At 37.7% G+C, this 26,673-nt stretch overlaps 1 long non-coding RNA gene across 1 annotated transcript; it reads right to left on the bottom strand.

The window, feature by feature from the left end:
* Positions 1 to 13,058: 13,058 nt before the first annotated feature.
* Positions 13,059 to 18,767, bottom strand: LOC115511512. Its single transcript, XR_003968082.1, has 3 exons — positions 18,686 to 18,767; positions 18,090 to 18,096; positions 13,059 to 13,071 (listed from the first exon to the last, which is right to left on the bottom strand). It is a non-coding gene; the product is annotated as an uncharacterized LOC115511512 (long non-coding RNA).
* Positions 18,768 to 26,673: the final 7,906 nt, after the last annotated feature.

The raw sequence follows: 26,673 nt of genomic DNA, 5'->3' as shown, positions 1-26,673 counted from the left end.
TGGTTTCACTCTTATGTGGATCCTGAGAAACTTAACAGGAACCCATGGGGGAGGGGAAGGAAAAAAAAAAAAAAGAGGTTAGAGTGGGAGAGAGCCAAAGCATAAGAGACTGTTAAAAACTGAGAACAAACTGAGGGTTGATGGGGGGTGGGAGGGAGGGGAGGGTGGGTGATGGGTATTGAGGAGGGCACCTTTTGGGATGAGCACTGGGTGTTGTATGGAAACAAATTTGACAATAAATTTCATTTATTGAAAAAAAAAAAGCTGGCCATGTATCAGATAACAGAAAACTGAGGTTAAAATGTCACTAGTGTGAGGATTTTATTAGTCTGCCTAGGAGTTTCTCTTTGTTTAATGTTTGCCATAGTTACAGGTACAGGGATTTCATATTTCTCTGATGTCTTTGGTTTATTCTCCTCTGTTGATTTTGGCTTCCCTGAGTACTCCTAGTCAGAGACAGTATATGTCTTGCAGCTTTTCATCCATGGCCCACTATTATTATACTGGAATCCTGTTGGTATGATAGTAGGATGTGATGATTAGAAATATTACATTTCTATTAAAACAGTCTTTTGGTGGGGTGCCTGGTGGCTCAATCAATTAAGCATCTGACTCTCGTTTCAGTTCAGGTCATGATCTCATAGTTTCATGAGTTCAAGTCCCACACAGGGTTCTGTGCTAACAACACAGAGACTGCTTCAATTCCCTCTCTCCCTCTCTTTCCACCTTTCCCCTGCTCATGCTGTCCCTGTCTCTCTCAAAATAAATAAATAAACTTTAAAAAAACTTAAGAAAAAATAAACAGGCTTTTGGTGGCCTTATGTCTCTGGTCTATGAAGTGCTCACTCGCTTTAGGTAAGATAGGAAGGACAGAGGGCCTGCAAAGAGAACAATGTCCTTTACCCAAGGTTCTGTACCCACACACTGATAAAGTTTTCCTCTTGGACTGTAGGCCTTTATTGCATAAAGCCCCCAGACTTCTTTCAGAATTACCTTGTCAGGATAGGATGGGTGTGACAACTTCCAAGCTTTTTAAAAGTCAGAGCCAAAACTGAAAGTCTGATCCTCTACTTTTTTTTTTTTTAATTTTTTTTCAACGTTTATTTATTTTTGGGACAGAGAGAGACAGAGCATGAACGGGGGAGGGGCATAGAGAGAGGGAGACACAGAATCGGAAACAGGCTCCAGGCTCTGAGCCATCAGCCCAGAGCCCGACGCGGGGCTCGAACTCACGGACCGCGAGATCGTGACCTGGCTGAAGTCGGACGCTTAACCGACTGCGCCACCCAGGCGCCCCGATGATCCTCTACTTTTAACTTGACTTTTGAAGCCACAATGCTTGAATTCAAATCCTGACTCCTATGTCAGAATTATAATTTCCTTTCTTATCATCAGTCTTGTTTGTGAAGTTATTCAATCTTTTCTTTCTTCTAATCAGATTGCTTAATGATTTATCTTTTCACAGAATCTAAAATATCTACCAAACATTCTAAGTAGGTAATTTGATTTTCCCAGCTTATCACTGTAATATCAGATGACAAAACTTCTAGAATGCTGGAATATTCATAAATAGACATCTTTTCAGCTATACATTTATCCAAAGATCAATGATCTAATGACCTATGGATGAGAAGTAAGTTTCATATGGAATACCTTGGGATTAACAGTGATTGTGAATAAATAATAATTTTAAAAGGTGTATTTATATTAGTCGGGTTCTATGGAAAATCAGAACCAAAAGGAGTGTGTGTGTGTGTGTGTGTGTGTGTGTGTGTGTGTGTGTGTGTGAATGAATTGGGCTCACATGATTTTAGAGGTTTACAAGTCCAGAATCTGGTCAGGCAGGCTGAAAACCCAAGAGAGCCAATGTTCCAGTTTGAGTATAAAAGCTGTCTCCTGTAGGACTAGGAAGAGTCAATGTTGAAAATGAAGTCTGAAGGCAGTCTGCTGGAGAATCCTCTCTTGCTTGGGAGAAGCCAGTCTTTTTGTTCTATTCAGGCCCTGAACTGATTAGATGAGGCTCACACCCATTGAGAAAGTCAGTTTGCTTTACTCAAAACTCAGAAATTTCACTGTCAATCTCATCCAAAACACCTTCACAAAAACATTCAGAATAATTTTTACCCAAATATCTGGATACCTTATGGCCCAGCGAAGTTGACATTGAAATTAATCATCATTGGGGCACTTTGGTGGCTTACTTGGTTGAGTGTCTGACTCTTGATTTCAGCTCAGGTTATGATCCCAGGGTTGTGGGATTGAGCCCCATGTCAGGCTCAGTGCTGAGTGTGGAGCCTGCTTAAGATTCTCTCGCTCTCCCTCTGCCCCTCTCCCCTGCTGGCTTTCTCTTTTTCTCTCTCTGTCTCTCTTTCAAAAAAATTTAAAATTTAAAAAGAATAAGCAAGAGCTTTTAAAAAATTAATCATCACAGTATTTAAATAGGTACCTTGACATGGATGTACTATATTTTCTAGAGCAATATTTATAAATGGATATTAGTATTATTTATTTTATAAACGAGTAAACTAACAGTTATATAGAATAAGTGATAATTTCATGACCACAAAGTATATATTAGAATAAGAATTCAAATTCAGGTCTGACTTCAAAGTCCATGCATATTCTTTTTGTATCCTATAATTAACTAAATTTCATCTGGCTCTTACTTTGATTTTTTTGTACTGTGTTTAATTCTGATTCTATTATCCATAGCCATACCAGCTTGCAACTAAGTGCTAGTATTATACAATAAACAATGTGTCTAGTCTTTGTCTCAGGTTCCTTGGACAGAGCTTCTAAACCACTGGAATTTTCTCAGTAATAAGAGTACATTTGTTATTTATTTAAAAAGGGGGTAGGCCCCTTTTTAGTGTAAGCTAATGATATGACTCATGTTAGGCCCTTACATAGTGTCAGGATGGGTGCTGGCCATGCCAGAAAGACCAATCATGAGATTAGAATGTTGAGGTGACATCAGCTTGACTTCCAGGGAGGAAAGAGAAGGCTGAAGATTGAATTCGATGACACAGCTAATGATTCAATCAATTATGACTATGTAATAAAATTTCAAAAACGTTCTAGGTATTGAGGCTCAGGTGATCTTCCTAGTTGAACACATCAATGTGCCGGGAGGCAACTATCTCCTGATTCCACAGAGAGAGAACACAGAAGCTCTATAATCAGGATCCTCCCTGACTTTGTCCAGTGAGTCCTTTCTTTTGGCTGGTCTTCACTTGAATCTTTTGTAATAAAAGTATAATCATAAGTAGAGTGCTTCCTTGAGTTCTATGAGTAATTCTAGTGAATTATCAAATCTGAGAAGGTAGTGGGAATACCTAATTTGGAGCCAGTTGGTTAAAACTGTGGATGGCCTGGGAACCCTGTAACCTATAGCTGGTGTCTAAGGTGAAAATAGTCCACGCAAGTGCAAAGTTTACAGTAAGGTAGACAGTAATGTCCACTTAGTGTCACAACTGCATCACAGTATTACGGATAGTCTACATGAATAAACTTGGTGCATCTAGAAGTCATACTACCCTAGAGAAGGGATAGGAAATATGGAGTAATTCTTCCTTTTTCATCCATGATGGTCATTGTTTCACATGGATGAAATCACACTTACTGAGCCTAGATAAGGTCTCAAAGCCTTAGAGTGCTCCTCCTCCAAGTATAAGTGACATCACCACTTGATTCAAATTACAAATTGTTCATACAAATTAATTTGACTAGCTCTTCTATACAAACCAGGCAACACAAGTCACCCTAAGAATGGGACACTCTAGTAGGTCATGTGTTCAACCTTATTTCAAGTAAGCACAATTAAACCCATGCTTCTCAACATATTGCAAATCATTGGTCAAAAATACTGTTTCTCAAACTAATTTTCCAATGGTAGAATTAGGGTCTAAAGACCTATGAGTAGGGAGGATAAAGAAGGCCAGATTAGGGTCTAAATCTTATTTTGTATTGTAACATCAATGATAATGCAAATAATATTTTGTCAGTTACAAAATATGGGTTTCTGTAAAGTTAAGCACCACCTAATTAATAAGGTACACAGAGGTACAGCTTAAATAAAAGTAGTTTTCTAAGTCCTAATAATCAACAGCTAAATCAAAAGGATATGAAGAGAGGGGTACCTGGGTGGCCCAGTCAATTAAGTATCCAACCCTTGATTTCAGCTCAGGTCATTATCTCACTGTGGTGAGATTGAGCCCCATGTCAGGCATGAAGTCTGCTTGAGATTCTTTCCCTCTCCCTCTGCCCCTTCTCCATGCTCCCCCATGCTCACGCTATCTCTCTCTCTCTCTCAAAAAAAAAAAAAAAAGGATATGAAGAGGATATCTGTCAGGCAGAGGGACTATAAATCTATAGAATGGTATTACGGAAGGAGACACAAGCAGTCCTCCTCATATTACAAAATGCATTATAGTCCTGGATGCTCATATATAAAATGCTCATAATTCTTGAAGTCGGGGTTACAACAGCAATTGAGATAACAAAACATGTATATATAATCAGCTCATTTACAGCTATGAATGATAGCAGACATCTCCAGATGAAGGTTTACTATTGCTAAGTCAATAATATAGATGAATGTTTCTTTTGCAGTAATAATTCACAATTACAGGGCATTTTTCATTAAATAAAACTACTTAGTAAGTCTGTGCCTATCAAACTCCTTCCATTTCTTAAAAAGGGATCATTACTCAACTCTGAAATATTTATCTATGGTATTAAGTGAAATGAAAAATCAAGAGCCACACAAATGAAGTGAAAGAGGAAACTATCTTCTTTATGAACATATTGTACTTCATTTGTTTTTGTAGACACTCTCCTCTATGCTATCACCTTTAGCCATCAAAACAACCTTAAAATATAGACATCATGATCCTTGTTTAAACTGAACAATCACAGTCTCAATGATATCGGCAATTTGACAAATATCACACAGCCAGTAAGAAATAAAGCAGGGTTTTAACCTGACATTTTATCTCTATTCAAATCTTGGCTTCCCCCAAAATGTGTTTAGATAGAATAAATCATTGTTCCAAGCAACCTAAAACAGTATAAATTGTTTCTTTCTTTGATTGGGACTACTGATTTATAAAGAAAAAGTCAAAAGAAAATAGAATATCCTCATGCAATTTTGAGCACCTCAAGGAAAATATACCCCTAAGTAAACCTAACCAAGGCACGTTATTGTGAAATGTCACAGCACCAAAAGAAAGACTAACATGGGATACCACAAGGGCTATCCTGAGAAAAAAAAAGAAAAAGAAAAGAAAATGAAATACCCAATTCCATCTTTAAGAACATCTTTAAAATAAGATAAGTCTTTTCTCCCCTTCATTCTTTTCATTATCATCAGGTACTTTTATTGCCTTATTTTCTCATTCTGGCCTAGAACACAAACCTAAGGATATTATTCTTATTATAATTTAAGCTTGTAACTAAAGAATATTCACTTCAAATACCAGTATTTCCCCCCACACATACACACTTTCTGTACGAGTAAGACTGTCAGTGTCTAGAAGATGACACTTAGATACATCAGTATTCTGATACAATCCAATTGGGACTTATTTTAACCAATACTCCATTCAAAACAGTATAGTTGGGAGAATAAATAAGGTACTTATACTTCTTTCAGTCTTTTACATTTTCCCAAAGACGTTCTCTTCGTGGAGACAGATTTTTTCAACTTATTATATTCATTCTACTAATTATATGAAAGCTTTTGTCACTAATGAGCTATGCTTTTTGCATTTTTAAATACTTAATAACACTTGATGAATGTCTAACAGATAATGAGTAATTCTCCAGGGAGCAATACATTATTTCATGTCATTGTTCAGTCTTTTGTGTCAGTGAACAAAAAGTAGTAAAAGAATTTGAAAGGAAAATAAATTCACAAAATAAGGATTTTTTAGAGCTACTTTATGTTTGCCAAGTGACATGTCTCTAAGACATTTGCCAGAGAAGACAATGCCTTTAGGACAAAGGGTAAAAAATATGTTTTAAATTAAAATGAATAATGAATTCCAGGCAGTCTCTTTTTTAAATACTTGTTAAAGTATTAAAGTGTGTAATTAGTCTTCATTTCATGAAGTTTAATTTTTTAAAGTGTTCTAGAAGCTAACATATGCTTGACATATGTTTGGTCAGAATAAGCCACACTGACTTAGTATTAGAGAGCATGTACTAAAGATTATAATGATTTCCTTAGTTGAAGAGCCTCAGCTCTTCGATGATTTTCTCAGGTATGTTTCAGAAAATGAAAAACAAAATTGTTTGGGATGCCTGAGTGGCTCAACCACGAAGTTAAGCGTCCAACTTCGATTCAGGTCATCATCTCACTGCTAGTGAGTTCAAGCCCCACATTGCGCTCTGTGCTGACAGCTCAGAGCCTGGAGTCTGCTTCAGATTCTGCATCTCCCTCTTTCTCTGCCCCTTCCCTTCTCTCTCTCTCTCTCTCTCTCTCTCTCTCTCTCTCTAAAATAAACATTAAATTTTTTTTTAAAGTTGTGTCAACTTAAAAAAATTTTCCCTTTTCTAATTTTTAGAATTTAACATAAAGAACAATAAAAGGAAATAAAGAAAGGAAGAGGATGGATGTCATAAATTTTCAAGATAAGAGCCTGCCCATAAGCCAGTATTATATGAGGTGCCAGTGGGTAACTATTACCTAAGGGAGTCATAAACAGTTTAGTGTAATGTAAAACATCAAAAACAAGCAGATTAACAGTTATTAGACTTAATTCCACCATTGATTTAGTATTACTCACTAACTATCTAAAAATGATTTATCTTGTTTTTCATATGATTTTTAAAACAATCAATTTGAAACTTTATCACAGAACTCTACATTGAGAGGATCATATGGTTCTTTCCTTTCTTTTATTAATGTGGTGTATCACTTTGATTGATTTGTGAATATTGAACCAGCCCAGCAGCCCAGGAATAAATCCCACTTGCTCATGGTGAATAATTCTTTTAATGTACTGTTGAATTTGAATTACTGGTATCTTGGAATACAGCAATACTACAGGGATATTAGCCTGTAGTTCTCATTTTTAGTGGGGTCTCTGTCTGGTTTTGGAATCAAGGTAATACTGGCTTCATAGAATGAGTTTAGAAGCTTTCCTTCCATTTTTATTTTTTGGAACAGTTGGAAAAGAATAGGTATTAACTCTTCTTTAAATATCTCACAGAATTCCATAAAAGTTCTGTGATATGGAACATAGAATAACACGTATTGTTATTAATAACATAAATAAGATGCATTGTTATTAGAAGAAAGATAACCTAAAAGAATAAAGATAGGGGAATAAAAATTTAAAAAAAGAGAGAGAGAAAGGGAGAGAAAAAGAAAGAGAAGAATGGGGAGAGAAAGAACAAATGAAAGCAAATTACTTTTTTTGCAGTGGGTAATTTGATCTACTTAATTAGTATAACTCCCCACTCTCTCTTCTAATTCTTTTTTTTTTTTTACTGTTTATTTTTGAGAGATAGAGACAGACAGTGCATGAGGGTGGGGGAGCAGAGAGAGAGGGAGACACAGAATCCAAAGCAGGCTCTTGGCTCTGAGCTGTCAGCATAGAGCCCAGCGCAGGATCGAACTCACAGACCACAAAATCATGGCCTGAGCCAAAGTCGGATGCTTAATTGACCCACCCAGGTGCCCCTTCTATTTCAAAGCAAGATAGTCTTGTCATTTTCTATTCTCTGTCTTCCTCTATCCCACAACATACACTATAGCTGCAGCTGTCAACAGACACAGTATTAATATATTTTGTACCATGACTTCGCTGCCTTGGATTTGGGGCAGATATTAAAAACCAAGTCACTCAAGGGGGAGGAGCCAAGATGGTGGAACAGCATGGAAGCTTTTTGTGTCTCGCGTCCATGAAATAGAGCCAGACCAACACTAAACCATCCTGCACACCTAGAAAACTGATCTGAGGATTCACACAACAATCTGCACAACCTGAACCACAGAATTCAGCAGCTTTGCGACACGAAGAGCTGATCTTGGGGAGCAAGAAGCCCCGAAAGGTAGGAAACCCCTTTTGTGGGCAGAGAGAAGGCAGAGACTGGGGAGGGGGGAGCATATGGGAAAAGCACCACTCCCAAAACGCAGCTGGAGAGAGGGTAGAAAATTTGAAACAGCCACAGGGACTAAACTAAAAAGGGAGAAAGGAGAAAGGAGAGGGTTTAAATTCCATTAAGACTGTAAACAAGGGGAGCGCAAAGGCTGCAACTCAGCAGCTCTGTACCTGGCGGTGCTCTGGTGGGAAGGGTGAATCCCCAGGAAAAGAGTGGGGTCCAGGAGGTTCTCGGGCCACACGGGGAAAAGCGGTTCCACTGCTGGAAGGACACTTGGTAGAGACTGTTGAAGCCACCTGGTCCCAGCAGACCCCGGAAGGCAGACATATTCGCTGGTGCTGGGGCAAGGTCGTTAAGGGTGAAGCCTGGTGCCAGATGTGTGTTGCAATTTTCCAAGGTCCTGAAACGCTGAGGCTACACTGTCTCATGATTGTTTGGGGGGGCGGGCTGTCACCTGGCTGCAGGCTCAGGGCACCAGCAACAGCAGGGTCCAGCAGGCATTCCTGGGTGCAGCCAACATTCGGCCATTGCTCAGTGAGACCCTCCCACAGAGGGGCAGAGCGGGTCAAAGCCACAGTCCTTCGGAAGTAAAGGGTTGGGGAAAACAGCCCCATCTGAGACAAAACTTGGGAGAGAAGTACTACCTGGGGCCTGGTCACGGAGAATGGAAAAGCGGGGAGTGGATGACAGCTGAAGGCGGAGGACCGGTGTGTGATTGCTATCAGGGAGAATAGACTGGGTGGCTCCAATTTTCACCGCTCCCGCTCATGCGCATGCGCACTGATGAGCACCGCAACAATTCACCCCAGTAGGCTAGCAGCGCCATCTAGGGGAGGGCGGAGCTGTTACACGGAGCCCTGCACAACTGGGCCAACTTCGCTCTTCAAGAACACAAATGTTGGGGCACCTGGGTGGCTTGGTCAATTAAGCATCCGACTTCAGCTCAGGTCATGATCTCATGGTCCATGACTTCGAGTCCCGTGCCGGGCTCTGTGCTGATTAGCTCAGAGCCTGGAACCTGTTTCAGATTCTGTGTCTCCCTCTCTCTCTGACCCTCCCCTGTTCATGCTCTGTATAAAAACCTTAAAAAAAAAAAAAAAAAAAAAACAAACCTCACTGCCGACTTAATTTACGAACTATAAAGAGCTACATGGACTGACCTCTAGTGGAAACGAAGCAATTTCAGTCCTACTTCAATCTGTTAACAGGTTCACCTATTCAATTGGTTTTTCTTTCTCTCTTTTTCCTTTTTCTCTTCTACAATTCTTTTCTTTTTCTTGAATACAGAAAGAGAAAAAACTCATTTTTGTTTTCAATTTTTATTAAAAATATATCTTTAATTTTAATTACTATATTTTTTACTTTTGTGTAAATGTTTTCAAATTCTACTTTACTTCCATCATTATATTGTAGTCTACTTCAGTGCACTCACCTTTTCAAATTTTCAAACAATTTCCTTTTTTTCTTTCTTTTTCTTTTTTTCATTTCTTTTCTTTTTCTTGAATACAGAAAGACAAAAACTTCATTTTTACTTTCAATTTCTTTTAAAAATATTTTTATTTAATTTTTATTACTATGTTTTTTGCTTTTATACAATTTTTTTCAATTTTTTATTTTTTTAATCTTTTTTCTTTTAGTTTCTTTTTTCTTAAATACAGATGAAAAACTCATATTTCTTTTTAATTTTTATTAAAAATATTTTTCTACAATTTTTTTCTAGTATATTCTCTACTTTTGTGTATTTTAGTCTACTTTAGTGTATTCATTTTTTCAAATTCTCAAACTATTTGCTTTTTTTTCTCTCCCCCCCTTTTTTTTTGTTTGTTTCTCTAATCTGTCAAACCACTTTCTACACCAAGACCAAAACACACCTAGGATCTTGCATCATTTATTCAATTTTGTGTGTGTGTGTGTGTGTGTGTGTGTGGTTTTAATTTTTAATTTTAATATTTTTTTAATTTTAATTTTTTTAATTTCAATTTTTCTACCTCATTAATTCCTTTTCTCCCTTCAAAAGGATAAAACGAAGGAAAGAAAGACCACGAAGAAATGACAGCCAGGGATTTATCCAACATGGACACAAACAAGATGTCTGAACCAGAATTTAGAATCACGATAATAAGAATACTAGCTGGAGTTGAAAATAGGTTAGAATCCCTTTGTGCAGAGATAAAAGAAGTAAAAAATAGCCAGAATGAAATTAAAAATGCTATAACTGAGCTGCAATCACAGATGGATGCAGCAGCGGCAAGGATGGACGAGGCAGAACAGAGAATCAGCAATATAGAGGACAAACTTATAGAGAATAATGAAGCAGAAAAAAAGAGAGAGATTGAGGCAAAAGAGCATGATTTAAGAATTAGAGAAATCAGTGACTCATTAAAAAGGAAAAACATCAGAATCATAGGGGTCCCAGAAGAGGAAGAGAAAGAAATAGTGGTAGAAGGGTTATGTGAGCAAATCATAGCAGAAAATGTTCACAACATGGGGAAAGACACAGACATAAAAATCCAGGAAGCAGAGAGGCCTTCCATTAGATTCAACAAAAACTGACCATCAATAAGGCATATCATAGTCAAATTCACAAAATACTCAGGCAAGGAGAGAATCATGAAAGCAGCAAGGGGAAAAAAGTTCCTGACCTACAAGGGAAGACAGACCAGGTATGCAGCACACCTATCCACAGAAACATGGCAGGCCAGAAAGGAGTGGCAGGATATATTCAGTGTGCTGAATCATAAAAATATGCAGCCAAGAATTCATTATCCAGCAAGGCTGTCATTCAAAATAGAAGGAGAGATCAAAGTTTCCCAGACAAACAAAAATTAAAGGAGTTTGGGACCACTACACAAGCCCTGCAAGAAATTTTAAGGGGGACTCTCTGAGGGGAGAAAACATGAATGTGTGTGTGTGTGTGTGTGTGTGTGTGTGTATACATCATGTATATGTATATGTATATGTATATGTATATGATATGTATATGTATATGTATATGATGTATATATATATATACATCAAAAGCAACAAAAGATCAGAAAGGACCAGAAAAGCAACAAAACATCAGAAAGGACCAGAGAACACCACCAGAAACTCCAACTCTACAAGCATAATGGTAATAAATTCATATCTTTCAGTACTCACTCTAAACGTCAATGGATTCAGTGCTCCAATCAAAAGACACAGGGTAACAGAATGGATAAGAAAACAAGACCCAACTATATGCTGTTACAAGAGACCCACTTTAGACCTAAAGATACCGACAGATTGAAAATAAGGGGATGGAAAACCATCTATCAGACTAATGGTCAACAAAAGAAAGCCAGAGTAGCCATACTTATAACCCACAATCTAGACTTTAAAATAAAGACTGTATCAAGAGATGCAGAAGGGCATTATACCATAATCAACGGGTCTATAGACCAAGAAGACCTAACAATTGTAAACATTTATGTGCCAAATGTGAGAGCACCCAAATATATAAATCAGTTAATCACAAACATAAACTCATCGAGAGTAACACCATAATAGTAGGAGACTTCAACACCCCACTCACAGCAATGGACAGATCCTCTAATCACAAAATCAACAAGGAAACAATGGCTTTTAATGACACACTGGAAAAGATAGACTTAACAGACATACTCAGAACATTTCATCCTAAAGCAGCAGAATATACATTCTTCTCCAGTGCACATGGGACGTTCTCCAGAATAGACCATATACTGGGACACAAATCAGACATAAGCAAGTACAAACAGATCGAGATCATACCATGTACATTTTCAGACCACAATGCTATGAAACTTGAAATCAACCACAAAAAAATTTGGAAAGGTAACAAATACTCAGAGACTGAAGAACATCCTACTGAAGAGTGAATGGGCTAACCAAGCAGTTAAAGAGGAAATTAAAAAGTATATGGGAGTCAATGAAAATGATAACACCACAATCCAAAAACCTCTGGGACAGCAAAGGCAGTCATCAGAGGAAAGTATATAGCAATCCAGGCCTTCCTAAAGAAGGAAGAAAGATCTCAGATACACAACCTAACCTTATGCCTTAAGGAGCTGGAAAAACAACAGCAAATAAAACCCAACACCAGCAGAAAACAGGAAATAATAAAGATTAGAGCAGAAATTCATGCTATCAAAATGAAAAAAAAAAAAAAAAACCAGTAGAACAGATCAATGAAACCAGAAGCTGGGTCTTTGAAAGAATTAACAAAATTGATAAACCACTAGCCAGTTTGATCAAAAAGAAAAAGGAAAGGACCCAAATAAATAAAACCAAGAATGAAAGAGGAGGAATCACAACCAACACAGCAGAAATAAAAACAGTAATAAGAGAATAGTATGATCAATTATATGCCACTAAAATGGGCAATCTGGAAGAAATGGACAAATTCCTAGAAACATATACAATACCAAAACTGAAACAGGAAGAAATAGAAAATTTGAACAGACCCATAACCAGTTAGGAAATTGAATTAGTAATCAAAAATCTGCCAAAAAACAAGAGTTCAGGGCCAGGTGGCTTTCCAGGGGAATTCTACCAAACATTTAAGGAAGAGTGAACACCTATTCTCTTGAAGCTGTTCCAAAAAATAGAAATGGAAGGAAAACTTCCAAAATCTTTCTATGAAGCCAGCATTACCTTGATTCCAAAACTAGACAGAGATCCCACTAAAAAGGAGAACTATAGACCAACTTCCCTGATGAACATGGATGCAAAAATCCTCAACAAGATATTAGCCAACCAGATCGAACAATACATGAAAAAAATTATTCACCACAACCAAGTAGGATTTGTGCCTGGGATGCATGGCTGGTTCAATATCCACAAAACAATTAACGTGGTTCATCACATCAATAAAAGAAAGGACAAGAACCATATGATCCTATCAGTAGATGCAGAGAAAGCTTAGACAAAATACAGCATCCTTTCTTGATAAAAACCCTCAACCTGTTTCCGATTCTGTGTCTCCCTCTCTCTCTGCCCCTCCCCCGTTCATGCTCTGTCTCTCTCTGTCCCAAAAATAAATAAATGTTGAAAAAAAAAAAAAAAAAGAAAAGGGGCGCCTGGGTGGCGCAGTCGGTTAAGCGTCCGACTTCAGCCAGGTCACGATCTCGCGGTCTGTGAGTTCGAGCCCCGCGTCAGGCTCTGGGCTGATGGCTCAGAGCCTGGAGCCTGTTTCCGATTCTGTGTCTCCCTCTCTCTCTGCCCCTCCCCCGTTCATGCTCTGTCTCTCTCTGTCCCAAAAATAAATAAATGTTGAAAAAAAAAAAAACCCTCAAGAAAGTAGGGATAGAAGGAGCATACCTCGAGATGATAAAAGCCATATACTAGCGACCCAACGCTAATATCATCCTCGATGGGGAAAACTGAGAGCTTTCCCCCTAAGGTCAGGAACAAGACAGGGATGTCCACTCTCACCACTGTTATTCAACATAGTATTGGAAGTCTTAGCCTCTGTAATCAGACAACACAAAGAAACAAAAGGCATCCAAATCAGCCAGGAGGAGGTCAAATGTCACTCTTTGCAGATAACATGATACTCTATATGGAAAACCCAAAAGATTCGATCAAAAAACTGCTAGAACTGATTCATGAATTCAGCAAAGTTGCAGTATATGAAATCAACGCACAGAAATCGGTTGCATTCCTATACACCAACAATGAAGCAACAGAAAGAGAAATCAAGGAATCTATCCCATTTACAACTGCACCAAACCCATAAAATACCTAGAAATAAATCCAACCAGAGAGGTGAAAAATCTGTACACTGAAAACTATAGAAAGCTTATGAAAGAAATTGAAGAAGACACAAAAGAATGGAAAAAGATTCCATGTGATAGGAAGAACAAATATTGTTAAAATGTCAATACTACCTAAAGCAATCTACATACTCAATGCAATATCTATCAAAATAACACCTGCACTTTTCACAGAGCTACAACAAACAATACCACAATTTGTATGGAACTAGACAAGACCCCGAATAGCCAAATAAATCTTGAAAAAAATAACCAAAGCAGGAGGCATCACAATCCCAGACTTCAAGTTATACTACAAAGCTATAATCATCATGACAGTATGGTACTGGCACAAGAACAGACACTCAGATCAATGGAACCAAATAGAGAACCCAGAAATGGACCCACAAACATATGTCCAACTAATCTTTGACAAAGCAGGAAAGAATATCCAGTGGAATAAAGACAGTCTCTTCAGCAAGTGGTGCTGGGAAAACTGGCCAGTGACATGCAGAAGAATGAACCTGGACCACTTTCATACACCAGACGACCACGTTCATACACCAGACACAAAAATAAACTCAAAGTGGATGAAAGACTTAAATTTTAAGACAGGAAGCCATCAAACTGCTCGAGGAGAAAGCAGGCAAAAACCTCTTTGATCTTGGCCGCAGCAACTTCTTACTCAACATGTCTCCGGAGGCAAGGGAAACAAAAGCAAAAATGAACTACTGGGACCTCATCAAAATAAAAAGCTTCTGCATAGCGAAGGAAACAATCAGCAAAACTAAAAAGCAACCGACAGAATGGCAGAAGATATTTTTAAACGAACTATCAGATAAAGCGTTAGTATCCAAAATCTATAAAGAACTTATCAAGCTCAACATCCAAAAAACAAATAATACAGTGAAGAAATGGGCAAAAGACATGAATAGACACTTCTCCAAAGAAGACATCCAGATGGCCAACCGACACACGAAAAAATGCTCAACATCACTCATCATCAGGGAAATACAAATCAAAACCACCGTGAGATACCACCTTACACCTGTCAGAATGGCTTGCATTAACAACTCAGGCAACAACAGATGTTGGTGAGGATGCGGAGAAAGAGGATCTCTGTTGCATTGCTGGTGGGAATGCAAGCTGGTGCAGCCACTCTGGAAAACAGTATGGAGGTTCCTCAAAAAACTAAAAATAGAACTACCCTATGACCCAGCAATTGCACTACTCCAAGGGATACAGGTGTCTGTTTCAAATGGACACATTCGCCCCAATGTTTATAGCAACACTATCAACAATAGCCAAGTATGGAAAGAGCCCAAATGTCCATCGATGGATGAATGGATAAAGAGCAGGTGGTATATATATACAATGGAGTATTATACGACAATCAAAATGCATGAAATCTTGCCATTTGCAACTACATAGATGGAACTGGAGGGTATTATGCTAAGTGAAATTAGTCAGTCAAAGACAAAAATCGTGTGACTTCACTCATATGAGAACTTTAAGAGACAAAACAGATGAACATAAGGGAAGGGAAACAAAAATAAGAATAAAACAGTGAGGGGCACAAAACAGAAGAGACTCATAAATACGGAAAACAAACTGAGGGTTACTGGAGGGGTTGTGGGAGGGGGGATGGGCTAAATGGATAAGGGACACTAAGGAATCCACTCCTGAAATCATTGTTGTACTATATGCTAACCAATTTGGATGTAAATTATTAAAAATTTTAAAATAAAAAATAAAAAAAATTAAAAAATTAAAATGACACTAGTGACTATTTTTGATCCTAAGTATTACTACATATTTACAAACATTATTTAGTATTCTTAAAATAAATTTGCAAATGAGTTATTACTGCCTCCTTTTTATAGATCAGGACATTAACACTCAAAACAGAGTATGCTAGTTCCACCATTCAGCTTTTAATTAACAGATTCCAGTTTCAAAGTTAGGTCTGTCTGACTCTAAAGTCTGTATAATAGACACATCATAATGTAACCACGGATTACATATGATACAAATTATTGGATACTGACAAATATGTATGTGTATATAAACATATGTATATACATATAAACATATGTATATATGTATATATGTGCTCCTAAAGTGTTATATCATAAACATATGATATAACTCATTTGATACTGACAAATATGTATATATATACACACATATAAAGTATATATATATAAGCATATATATATATAAATATGTGTATTTATATGTGTGTGTATGTGTATATATATATATATATATATATGCAAGTTTTATCTTTATGTGATCTTTATATACAATCAATAACACACACCAGCTGCGTACAAATATTTCTAAGTGACCATGACATTCTTTTCTGGAAATCCTTGAATCAGCTTCAAAATTCTCAACACAGTTCTTTAAGAGCTATTATCAGTCAGAGATTTCTTCCAGTGTTTACTGTCAAGTCATTCACGATTTGTTTATATTACTTGCACACACCTACCTTTTCTGCCTGTCCCTTTATTCTCTTCTCTAATCACTTTCTCCTCCAACACTATACACCAGCTAGAAGAGCCTTATTTCTAGCCTCTGAACTCAGAAATACATCTGCTTGGCTCCATCCCTGGACTTTTACAGTTGTTCCTCTCTTTACTTGGATATTCTTTGCTCAGATCTTGGCTATTTCCTTTAGCTACAGTTCAAATATCAAATCCTCACAGAAGTCTTCTCTAACAAAATTGGCTATAGGAGCTGTTCCCTATATCTCAGTAATTTTCTATCACATTACCCTGTTTGTTTTATAGGTCTTATTGCAACCTGAAATAATTTATTAATTTTTAAAATTTTCTATTACATCTGCCACTAGAACATAAGCTTACTGAAGATAAATCTTTGATTTTCCTTATTCATTTCCATATTCTGAATATCTGGAATACTTCTTAGAACATTTAAAAAAATAAACATTTGATAAATTAGCAATTGAATAGAAAATATGTATTTATTATATAGGTTGAAAAATATATTCTTGGCATTTTTAGGTAGTATATATGTTAACTTTGCTCTTATTATTTAACTTAATTAGCTAGTAAATAGGTGACAATAAGCATAAATCTTTAAGTTGCTTTCAGTTTGGTATCTTGGAAAATGCAAAAAGTATGTTTTAATTTTTTGAAATTCCTTGAGATAAGAAACTCAATTGAGATTATGAAACTAGTACAGTTTTCTTCACTACAGTTCATTAAACAGTTTGAGCAGTTTCTAGGACTTCAAGTGGTTGACCCCTATCTTCACTGTCATGGAATTGTAAAATTAATTGGATAAAAATCCTTTATCCTCCGAAAGCCATACAACCCTCACAAAACACTTTTTGAACCTAAGCATAGATGCATACCTCAAATCCCCTCAAGTTTCAGGACAGTTCATTTCTATATTTCCCATCACAGTGTGAAGTCCTTAATTCCTTATACATACCTCAACTCTAAAATCCTTCTTCTTTGTGTTTAAAAGTAACCCACCGATATAAACCCTATTTTCCAAAGATTTTCTTATATAAACTTGGATTTAGTCTACTTCTCTCATTTGCCCTCTATATTCATACTGATTCATCCCTCATTCTCAATCTAAACTCACATTTCTTCGAAACAATAATTTTTTAATATCCTTATTCATTTCTCTTTGTATATGATAATGAATCATTTATTTATTCCTAGAAGAAAAGTGTATTTGATAAAACATTGGTTTCTGGTCATGAAGAATCAACTGTAACCAGACTTACTCTCCTGCCATAAAAAAACTGGAAATAGGACACAATATGTGAAACTGTTTTTGGACACTGGACAACAGGTAGAGTGATACTGAGATCCTTCAAAGAAAATAAACAAATAAGATGAACATTATAGTTACTTTGGTCTTCTGCCCAGTGGCAGTATGCGCTATGAAGTACACATAGGATTCCAAGCACAACATGGGGGTTCACACTGATTTGAGGAGACAGGTTAGAGTTTAGGAATATTCAGGAGGGTGAAATTTTCATGGTAGAAATCTGAAGAGAAAGGAACCTAAAAGAAATCTGAAGAGAAGGCGCATGAGTATTTTGCTGAATGTTTATATTATGTACACAATGAAAATCAATGAGACTGAAAAAGACTATAGGGGAAGCTGTAAAATGAATAATTCTTGGAACCCAAACAGGTTTGGATCCTTCAAATTCTACAGAGCTGGATGAAGAGTCTTCACTAAACACCTGCAGCATACAGTATAAATCATAAAAAGGTCATCATCCCGTATTAGTAGGACTAAATTTTATTTAGAATAAATATTAATCTAAACCAAACCTAAAGTGCTCCTTTTAAAAGGCTTTAAAAATTATATTGATTATAAGAAATAATGTAATTGCCTTCCAAAACAACATCCAACATTATTTAAAGGAACACAACAAAACCCAATCCTCAATATCATGAGAATTACAATATCAACATCTAAACAGGATGGCTATAAAGATGGTGACATGGGAGGCTCCTAAACTCCTCCTACATTTGCACTAAATGTACAGTTACATAAGGAGCAATTCCCTTGAAGGAAATCACGCATATTCTGGATTATCCTCTGGGAGGTCCCAAACACAGTCACAAATAAGAGAATTAACACCAATTATTCTCAATCACTCCCAGGACTGGAAGTGGACAAGAAATACTTCCTAACCTAATCTATTATAAGGTTACATGATCCTGGTGCCAAAGCTAGACAGAGAGCTACACACACACACACACACACACACACACACACAGACCAATATCTCTTATAAATATAGATGCACAAATCCTGAAAATTACTAGCAAATTGAACCCAGCAGCATATAAGGATTATATACCATTACCAAGTCAGATTTATCCCAGGAATGCAACAGTACTTCAACATACAGTAATCAATTAATGTAACATACTATTATTAACTATTATACTAAAAGAAAAAATACATATGATGATCTCAATAGATGGTGGAAAACAGCATTTGACAAAATCCTACAACCTTTCATGATAAAAATGCATAACAAACTACAAAGAGAAGAAAAGTTCCTCAACCTGATAAAGGACATGTATAGAAAACCCACAGCTAACATCTTACTTAATGGTGAACAAATGATTATCCCCTAACAACAAGAACAGAACAAGAATGTCTATACTTTCCATCCAAGAAAAATTTTATGGAGGTTCTAGTCAGGACAATTAGACAATAAAATAAATGAAAAGGATGTATATGCAGGGGCCAAGGGCTGGCTTCCCCAAAATGTGCTACTTTGGAATAGTGATCAGTTTAAATAGAGGTTAGTTAAGAGACAGCCTGTACAAGAAGCAACTCAAACTCTCCTCTGCCCCTCTGAAAGCAGGAAATAAATTCTTTCCTGTGAAAGGTACTCCCCCTGTACCAGAGGGTAAAGAGATACCCTTATCACCACAGATGGGAAGTTTAGAGCCAGGAAGGCTGTATGAACAATCCATGTTACTTTTTACTAATTTATTACCACAGCCCGAATTCTATTTAGAATTCCATACTAATTGAAGCTCCCAAAATTAAGCTTTCCTTGTCCTGTCAATTCCTCACAGATTTATTATCTCTACCTAAAAAGTATAAACCTGCCTGCCTTGGTCATTTCTTTAGGTCTCAATTTCATAATTGGGCCTCCATGCTCACATGATGAAACTCTGGATCTTTTCTCCTGCTAATGTCTCATGTATATTTAATTCTTATAGAAAGATACGGGTTTAGAGTCATTGTGATGTCTGTATGTTTTATGCTTGTAGTGATGTCTCTGGTACTTTGTCTCACAGGGTCCCCCTTAGGATCTCTTGTAGGGCTGGTTTAGTGGTGACAAATTCCTTCAGTTTTTGTTTGTTTGGGAAGACCTTTATCTCTCCTTCTATTCTAAATGACAGACTTGCTGGATAAAGGATTCTCGGCTGCATATTTTTGCTGTCTAGCACCCTGAAAATCTCGTGCCAATTCTTTCTGGCCTGCCAAGTTTCAAAAGAGAGATCGGTCACGAGTCTTATAGGTCTCCCTTTATATGTGAGGGCACGTTTACCCCTTGCTGCTTTCAGAATTTTCTCTTTATCCTTGTATTTTGCCAGTTTCACTATGATATGTCGTGCAGAAGAGCGATTCAAGTTACGTCTGAAGGGAGTTCTCTGTGCCTCTTGGATTTCAATGCCTTTTTCCTTCCCCAGTTCAGGGAAGTTCTCAGCTATTATTTCTTCAAGTACCCCTTCAGCACCTTTCCCTCTCTCTTCCTCCTCTGGAATACCAATTATGCGTATATTATTTCTTTTTAGTGTATCACTTAGTTCTCTAATTTTCCCCTCATACTCCTGGATTTTTTTATCTCTCTTTTTCTCAGCTTCCTCTTTTTCCATAACTTTATCTTCTAGTTCACCTATTCTCCCCTCTGCCTCTTCCATCCGAGCTGTGGTGGTTTGCATTTTGTTTTGCATTTCCTTTAAAGCGTTTTTCAGCTCCTCGTGACTGTTCCTTAGTCCCTTGATCTCTGTAGCAAGAGATTCTCTGCTGTCCTGTATACTGTTTTCCAGCCCAGCGATTAATTTTATGACTATTATTCTAAATTCACTTTCTGTTATATTATTTAAATCCTTTTTGATCAGCTCATTAGCTGTTGTTATTTCCTGGAGATTCTTCTGAGGGGAATTCTTCCGCTTGGTCATTTTGGATAGTCCCTGGTGTGGTGAGGACCTGCAGGGCACTTCCCCTGTGCTGTGGTGTATAACTGGAGTTGGTGGGCGGGGCCGCAGTCCGACCTGATGTCTGCCCCCAGCCCACCGCTGGGGCCACAGTCAGACTGGTGTGTGCCTTCTCTTCCCCTCTCCTAGGGGTGGGATTCACTGTGGGGTGGCGTGGCCCGTCTGGGCTACTTGCACACTGCCAGGCTTGTGATGCTGGGGATCTGGCGTATTAGCTGGGGTGGGAAGGCAAGGTGCACGGCGGGAGGGGGGGCAGGCTTAGCTCGCTTCTCCTTAGGTGATCCACTTCAGGAGGGGCCCTGTGGCAGCCGGAGGGAGTCAGATCCGCTGCCGGAGGTTTGGCTCCGCAGAAGCACAGAGTTGGGTGTTTGCGCGGAGCGAGCAATTTCCCTGGCCGGAACCGGTTCCCTTTGGGATTTTGGCTGGGGATGGGCGGGGGAGATGGCGCTGGCGAGTGCCTTTGTTCCCCGCCAAACTGAGCTCTGTCGTCCGGGGGCTCCGCAGCTCACCCTCCCTTTGTCCTCCAGCCTTCCCGCTTTCTGAGCAGAGCTGTTAACTTATGACCTCCCAGACGCTAAGTCGCGCTTGCTGTTGGAACACAGTCCGTCAGGCCCCTCCGCTTTTGCAAGTCGGACTCGAGGGCTCTGCTTGGCTGGCGAGCCGCCCCTCCGCCCCGGCTCCCTCCCGCCAGTCCGTGGAGCGCGCACCGCCTTGCCGCCCTTCCTACCCTCTTCCGTGGGCCTCTCGTCTGCACTTGGGTCCGGTGACTCCGTTCTGCTAATCCTCTGGCGGTTTTCTGGGTTATTTAGGCAGGTGTAGGTGGAATCTAAGTGATCAGCAGGACGCGCGGTGAGCCCAGCGTCCTCCTACGCCGCCATCTTCCTGCGCCTCCGTCTATATTTAATTCTTAATCCAGCTGGAAGACCTTGAGGACAGAGAAGAATTTTTCCTTTGCTTCATGTGTTTGTCAGGAAGAAGTAAAACTATATTTGCAGAAGACATAACATTATACATAGAAAATTACATTCACAAAAAATTATTAGGGCTAATAAATGAGTTCAGCAAAGTCACAGGATGCAAGATCAAATACACAAATATCAATTATAATCTTATGCATTAGCAAGGAACAATCTGAAAATGAAATTAATAAAGTTCCATTTACAACAATACCAAAACAAATAAAGGAATGTCAAAAATACATAATGAGAGCCATTTTTCTTTTTAGTTTATTTATTTATTTTGAGAGAAAGAGAGCTCAAGTAGGGGAGGGGCAGACAGGGAGACAGAATCCCAAGTAGGCTCTGTGCTCTCAGCGCTCCCAGTGCATAGCCCTACATGGGGCTGGAACTCAAGAACCATGAGATTATAACCTGAGCTGAAATCAAGCGTTGGACACTAAACCAACAACCACTCAGGCACCCAAGGAGAGCCATTTTAAAAACAGAGCTGGGCAGCCATTTTAAAGGAACTGCCTTGCATGTCCAGTTTTCTAAATTTTGAACTGAGCCAAACCACCAATATTTCAAGATGTCAGAAAGAATGAGAAAAATACTATATGAAAATATTGATATCAGTAAAACTTTTTGTCTAATGATTGCTTAACCTGACCAATTAATGAAGTCACCCCCAATGAATTCTTCTTAAAAATTTTACCTAATCTTTTCTTTTCCATAAAAAACCATCTATCTCCTGTAGTTGGGACACTATTGGGTTTCTACCTAAACCTGTGTTTGCAAGTTATTTATGCCAAATAAATGTTTTGCTTTTTGAACTAGTTTTTTTGTATTTAGGCTGACAGAAATTAGGTATAAATTTGAGCAAAGAAATGAAAGTACAAGTGGAACATTCTTTAGCAGAGACAATATGGCAGGAGTAGATCTTCACATACTAAGGTTAGGCAAAGCCTTCCTAGATATGACACAAAACCCACAAGAAACCAAAGGAAAAAGAAACAAATTGGGTTTTACCAAATTAAAAATTTTGTATGTCAAAGGATACCCTAAGGAAACTGAAAATACAGTCCATAGAATGGCAGAAAATACTTCCAAGTCACATATATTATAAAGGATTATATCCAGAGTAAACAGAACCCTATTAACAACAACAAAAAAGATAAAACCCAATTAAAAAACTGGATAAATTATCCAATTGATATTTATCCAAAGATGGTATAAAAATCACAATAAGCACATGAAAAGAAGCCCAGCATCATTAATCAGGAGGGAAATACAAATCAAAACCATAGTGAGATGCCACTTCTATCTACCAGAATACCTACTAGGATGACTATAACAAAAATGACAGATAATATCAAGCTCTGGCAAGGATGTGGAGACTCCATAACCCTTATCCATTCATTGGAGGAATTTAACATGATGCAGTCACCCTGGAGAACAGTTTGGCAATTCCCAAAATGTTAAACGTACAGTTACCATAAGACCAACCAATTCCTAGATATATACCCAAAAGGAATGAAAATACACTTTCACACAAAGACTTGTACGCAAGTATTCCTAACACCGTTTCGTAATATTCAAAAAGTGGAAAAAAGCCAAATGTCCATCAGCTCATGGATAAACAAAGCCATATATCCATGAAGTTGGGGTATTATTGGCATTAAAAATGAAGTACTTGGGGCATCTGGGTGGTTCGGTGAGTTAAGCATCTGACTCTTGGTATCAGCTCAGGTCATGATCTCGTGGTTCATTGGATGGAGCCCTGCATCCAGCTCCTTGCTGACAATGTGGAGCCTGCTTGAGATTCTCTCTCTCTCCTTCCTTCTCTCTCTGCCCTTCCCCTGCCTGTGCTCTCTAAATAAACAAACTTTTTTTTAATGTTTATTTATTTTTGAGAGAGACAGAGACAGAGACAGAGTGTGAGCGGGGGAGGCACAGAGAGAGAGAGGGAGACACTGAATCTGAAGCAGACTCCAGGCTCTGAGCTGCCAGCACAGAGCCACATGCAGGGCTCAAACTCACAGACCACGAGATCATGACCTAAGCCGAAGTCGCAAGCTCAACCGACTGAGCCACCCAGGAACCCCAACAAATAAACTTTTTTTTAAATTAAGTATTGGGGCGCCTGGGTAGCTCAGTTGGTTAAGCGTCCAAATCTTGGTTTGGGCTCAGGTCATGATCACAGTTTCATTGGTTTGAGCCCCACATCTGGCTGTATGTTGATGGTGCAGAGCCTGCTTGGGACTCTGTCCCTCTCTCTCCCCCTCCCCTACTCATGCTGCCTCTGTCTCTCTCAAAACAAATAAACCAAAAGAAGAAGAAAGAAGAAGAAGAAGAAGAAGAAGAAGAAGAAGAAGAAGAAGAAGAAGAAGAAGAAGAACTGATACATGTTACAACATGGATCAGCCTTAAAACCATTTAGCTAAAGGAAAAAATCTAGTCACAAACAACACATATTCTATGATCCTATTTATATGAAAGGCCAAAAATAGGCAAATCTGTAGAGACAGAAATGATTGTAATGGTGGCGTAGGCCTAGGGCATGCAGGGTTGTGTGGGGAAGGAAAATGGGGAATGACTGCTAATGCATACAGGGTTTCTTTATGGGGTGACGGAAATGTAAATTTGTGGTAATAATTGAACTACTCTGTAAGTATATTGAAGACCAATTAACTGCCTTTGTGTATGAAATAAATTTCAGTAAACCTGTTAAGTCAATCTAATTTAGCACATTAACAAAAAAAAAAAAAAAAGGAAATGTTCACATCTAGGTATTCAGAAAAGATTAGATAAAATTCAATTTGCATTCATTAAAAAAAAATTCTTAGCAAACTAAAAACGGAAATGACTACAAAAAGCCTACAGTAAACATCATCCCTAATTTTGAAATATAAAAATTTCCCCTTGATTTGAGAACAAGTTAAGGATACTATCTTAATCAACTAGATATAATATTGTACTGGAATTTTTAATACATTTAAGGAGGTAAAATATGGAAATAGCATAAGATAGGTAAAGAAGTAACAAAACTGTCATTGTCTGCATGTGATTTTGTATCCTTTAAAAATCCAAAGAAATTTGTGGGAAAACTATTAGAACACTAAATGAAATTAAGCAAAATCTCGGGATACAAGGTTAGCATACAAGGTAAATATGTAGAAAGAATTCCTATGTTCCAGTAACAAATACAACACGATATTCATAAAACTATCATTTCAATAGCATCAAAAACATCAAATGCACAGGCATAAAACTAATGAAAATATCCAAGACTTCTACAGTGGAAACTGCAAAGCACTGTTAGGAAATTTAAATAATCTAAACACATAGAGGGATTATACAATGTTCATAAATTAAAAGATTCAATATTATAGATAACTTGTCCTAAATTTTTCTATGGTTTCAATACAAAATATATAAAGAACTTATATGAATCAATAGAAAAAAGGAGAAAATCCAGTAGAGATAGGACAATAGATCCTTATAATAATATGTATCCAAATGGACAATAAACAATGAAAAGTTGTTCACTTTCATTAGACTTCAGAGAAATAAAAAACAAAAACACGGTGAAATGCCACTACATACGACCATCCTTCAAAAAAATGTCATATATATATATATATATATATATATATATATATATATATAATTTTACATAACAAAGTGCTATAAAGGATTAGAGCTATTTAAACTCTCATATACCACTAGTGAGAGTACAACTACTTTGCAGTTTGTTTGGCAATATCTAATAAAGTGTAACACATATACTTTATCACCCAGTAATTCCATTTCTAGGTGTATAGCCACCTGAAATGCATATAACACATTCAGCAGATACATAGTGGTAGATTAGAATTTTTATAGCAGAACTACACATAATAGTGCCAAAATGTAAGCTTCCCAAATGTCCAACAACTGAGAATGGATATATAAATGGTGATATATTCACATATTAGAATGTGATACAGCAAGAAAAAATTTTAAACTACAAATATCTATATCAATATCTACACAAATATGGAGGCACCTCATAACTGAAATGTTGAAATAATAAATGCTAGGCACAAAAAAGACAATACTGCATATATACGAAGTTCAAAAATACCTGAAACTACTCTTTGATTTTAGAAGTTTCTGGGGCACCTGGGTGGCTCAGTCGGTTAAGCATCTGACTTCAGCTCAGGTCATGATCTCACGGTTCGTGGGTTCGAGCCCCGCATTGGGCTCTGTGCTGACAGCTCAGAGACTGGAGCCTGTTTCAGATTCTGTGTCTCCCTCTCTCTCTGCCCCTCCCCTGCTCATGCTCTGTCTCCCTCTGTCTCAAAAATAAATAAATATTTTAAAAAATTTAAAAAATAAAAGAAGTTGCCATAATGGTGACTCTTAGGGGAGAAAAGAAACTGAAAAGAGGTGGTTTGACAGAGATGATAATTGTGTTTATTATTCTAGTTGTGCTTACCGTGACGAAGCGGAATTTTTTAAATTTATCATTATACAATTTATTTATATATATTTTTTCTGTGCAAGTTATACCTTAATAAGTACCTTACAGAATAAGCATGACAAAATTTTATTGAAATAAAAATATTGTGGTGTGCCTGGAATACAGGAAAAATATTCTGAAGAGAATGCATAAACAGAACACACTGCATAATCCAAACTAGAAGAATTTTTATAATAAAAAAAGGGAAATTTTTATAGCAAGTTCACTTGTCTGTCACTTTAGAAAATCCAATTCATAATGTTATTTAAAAATTAAGATAATGGATGGGGTGCCTGGGTGGCTCAGTCAGTTAAGCATCCGACTTTGGCTCAGGTCATGATCTCACAGTTTGAGGGTTTGAGCCCCTCATCGGGCTCTGTGCTGACAGCTCAGAGCCTGGAGCCTGCTTCAGATTCTCTCTCTCTCTCTCTCTCTCTCTCTCTCTCTCTCTCTCTCTCTCTCTTTTCCTCCCCCACTCACTCTCTGTCTCTCTCTCTCAAAAATAAACATTTTTTAAAAAGATTAAAAAATTAAGATAATGGAATCCTCTATATTTGAGAACCTGTTTTCCTTTTCATGATTTCTCAAGGATGCTTAAGAGTTACTGAGCAGTATGTGTAAATTAT

The sequence above is a fragment of the Lynx canadensis genome, chromosome B1 (assembly GCF_007474595.2).
Source record: "Lynx canadensis isolate LIC74 chromosome B1, mLynCan4.pri.v2, whole genome shotgun sequence".
In the NCBI taxonomy this organism is placed as follows: domain Eukaryota; kingdom Metazoa; phylum Chordata; class Mammalia; order Carnivora; family Felidae; genus Lynx; species Lynx canadensis.
Note: the sequence above shows the minus strand (reverse complement) of the source record. Positions and strands in the feature narration are given on the sequence as shown.